The sequence below is a fragment of the Dasypus novemcinctus genome, chromosome 2 (assembly GCF_030445035.2).
Source record: "Dasypus novemcinctus isolate mDasNov1 chromosome 2, mDasNov1.1.hap2, whole genome shotgun sequence".
Taxonomy (NCBI): domain Eukaryota; kingdom Metazoa; phylum Chordata; class Mammalia; order Cingulata; family Dasypodidae; genus Dasypus; species Dasypus novemcinctus.
Genome location: NC_080674.1, coordinates 193,017,945 through 193,021,430, shown reverse-complemented (window position 1 = coordinate 193,021,430; position 3,486 = coordinate 193,017,945).

The following is a 3,486-nucleotide window of genomic DNA, read 5'->3' as shown; positions in this document are numbered from 1 at the left end:
CCATTGCATTTGGTAAGTACATCTTTGGGCACCTCTGCACCTCATGGTCAGTGGTCCACATCATGGCCCATACTCTCCCCCATTCCATCCAGTGGGCCCTGTGAGGATTTACAATGTCCGGTGATTGCCCCTGAAGCACCATCCAGGGCAGCTCCATGTCCCAAAGACGCCTCCACCTCTCATCTCTTCCTGTATTTGCCCATACCCATCAGCCACCCTGTCGACTTTTCCCAATCTAATGCCACCTCTTCTATGTGGACATTGGATTGGTTGTGTCCATTGCACCTCTATGTCAAGAGGAGGCTCAGATTCCACATGGATGCTGGATGCAATCCTCCCACTTTCAGTTGTAATCACTCTAGGCTCCATGGTGTGGTGGTTGTCCTTCTTCAACTCCATCTTAGCTGAGTGTGGTAAGTCTAATAAATCAGATTGTAGGTGCTGGAGTCTGTTCAAGTCACACTTTTGTTCACTTGATCTAGAACTCTGGTGGTTATACAGACCAAGCAAGAGTTGAGTAGACCGAATAACTATTTCACTTCTGTCTACCTCAATATCAACTAGGAAATGCTATAGGTTTCTATGAGTCAGACTATTCTGGTTACTATTTTTTTAAGATTTATTTCTTTATTTCTACCCCCTCCTCTGTTGTCTGCTCTCTGTGTCCATTTGCTGTGCATTCCTATGTGTCTGTTTGTCTTCTCTTTAAGTGGCAATGGGAAATAATCCCAGGACCTTCTGTAGTGGGAGAGAGGTGCTCAATCCCCTGTACCACCTCAGCTCTGCTCCCTAGTCTGCTGCACCTCTTATTGTCCCCCCTCTATTACTCTTCTTATTGTGTTGTCTTGCTATACCATCTCTCTATGCAGGCCAGCTTGCTACATTGGCCAGCATTCCTTCATGGTCCAGAACTCCTGCGTGGGCAAGTATTCCACATGGGCCAGCTTTCTGTTTAGGCCAGCTTGCTGCACAGACCAGTTTACCTTCACCAAGTGGCCCCAGGAATCAAACCCTGGACCTCAATTTCATAGATGAGAGCCCAATCACTTGAGCCACATCCACATCCCTCTGATTATTATTTTGATGCTCCTGTCCATTAATGTAGCCATACCTATCATATTTCACATTTAATTTCCACCACTTGTTACCTTTCAGTCTGGAATGTGATCATCCCCAGTGTATTTAAGTATTCAAGTTTGTAACAGGAGTTCCTACAATGATATATAACTTACAGAGAAGAGCAATCACAGAGCTCATCAAGGAGGATGGATTTGTATTCACACAATTATTCCTCACAGTCTTGGTGAAAGGTGTGTCTTCTGGACATGCCAGATTTCAGTAAGGCGGTCACACTAGAAAAATTCACTCTAGCATTGTTATCTCTTCAAGTTTTGGATCCCCTCATCTACTTTATACTAGGGCACTTCGGACATTTTGACTTCAGGTAATGTAGGCCACTGTTCCAGGACTGGGGCACCTGTTAGAGCCCTTTCAAAATCATTGAGCCACAAAACTGAATCCAGGATATTTAGTTTGTCCCTAAAAAGAACTTCAGCCTGATCCAGCTTCACATTCCTTCAACCATTATTTCAAACTCTTAATACAATATCCATTCCCACACATACTTCCTTGATTTCTGCCTGTGTAAATTAGAAAAGTCATGCAGTTCTTTGAGTCTAGCACTCTTCCTACTAGGGCATTATTTATGCCTCATCTTTTAGGGTTTTGGCACATCAGTCTAGTTATAGGTCTGGAAGGAAAGAAGGGTAGTGGGTATGGGCCATGACAGAAATTAGCAGTGTCTTATAAGCCAATTACCTTGGTGAATTCCATTACATTTCAATCTGGTGAAATGAGTTAAGTCCTTCAGTTGAATGTGTGATGGCTAACTCCTCAGGGGAGCAGCTACAGGTTTATGATACGCAGCAGGATTAATATCTTTAGAGGAATGCAGAAGAGCTGTTTCATCAAGGCAGACTAGAGATAGCTGATTCCACAGGGAAGACCATTAGAGGTTTATCTGGCACAGAAGACTCAGCAGAATCTAAGGTTTCAATGTCTCCACTACCTCATTGTCATTCCTTACGTCCCTATTCCAATTTCTCATGATCACATTATTTCTCTATCAATGCATTCACTTTATCAGTGAAGATCACCCTTTTAATCTACTCGTATTGGTAGCAGTTTGAAGACTTTCTGGGTGTCAGAACATCATCATGCACATGGAAACCTGTATAGGAAGGACCTTTTGATTTTCTCAAGATCAGAATGCCAGAACTGAGCCCTGTTTGAAGTTGTGCTTCCTGCTGCTTCCCACCCCAAATTGTAATTCTTCCTTCTCTTCATTTGTGCATTGGCTAGCTGTGGGACCAGGGCTCAAGTTTACTAGGAGTTTTCTCCCGTCCACCTAATTCCTTTCCTTGTTAGTACAAGCTGGATTTGGTCCCTTGTGTGTAGCCCTGAGAGACACATAGACATGTCCAGACTCACAGAACTGGTAGGAGGAGGAAGGTTGTGAATCCAGTTCATTCTCCTCAGATGGTTCTTGATGCCCCAGGCTTAATGGGGCAGCGTGGAGGGCTGTGCTTGGGAAATTCTGTGCAGATGGGAAATGCCATGGGATAGGAGGGTAGGCTGTCAGCAACACAGAGGGGACACTGAGGGGTTGTTATCCAGGGAGGGGTGCACAGGAAGTGGATGCAGAAAGTTACCTCACTTCCTTAGAGATAGAACACAACGGAAGTATGAACCCTGGTAACCAGGAACCCACATTCTAGAGACTGCCCCTAACAGCTCACTCAGGCATAGATGCTCAAGGGAAGATGTTCTCTTGTTGCTGTCTACCTGCTTCCCGTGGCACTGGCCACAGAAAACCCCACAGAGAGAGCTTTTTTCAGTGGCTCAACCCTCTCCCTCAAAGATTCTGGACATTTACCAGGAGGAAACCAAAGGTAATGCAAGGGACCCAGGGAAGGGGGATCCAGGCCAGGCTGACACTGTGGTCCTTCCTGGGTAGCCTCAGCACCTCCCACTCCCAGTATGGGTGTATGGAGGGGAGGGCATGAGTGTGGACTAGGGCTGGGCAGAGAGAGGTGATTATTGGGGGTGAACGACTGGTGGACTCCTCATGTTCACATCCAGTTCATGGCCGGCAGCACCAGAAGGGTAGGCCTGGGGTTGGTGCCATCTTGCCAGACATTGATCCTAAGCCATGGAGCTGTCATTTCCCTCCTGCAAGGACATGTATATAGACAAGGTCTTTGCCTCCTAAGGGAGCAGAACTTCATGTGGGGTTGTTCCTCTGGGTGACTACCAGGCTGGGCCCTGATGTCTCCAGCCCTGCTGATGACCCTGTCTTTGTAGCACTCCAGCCTTGAGACCAGCTCAGAGCAGGATTATGATGTCATCAACACCACCTCCCTGACCAGTGTGACACCAAATGTGGCCACCAATAGAGGTAAGAACAGCCTTGAGGTGAGATGGGAG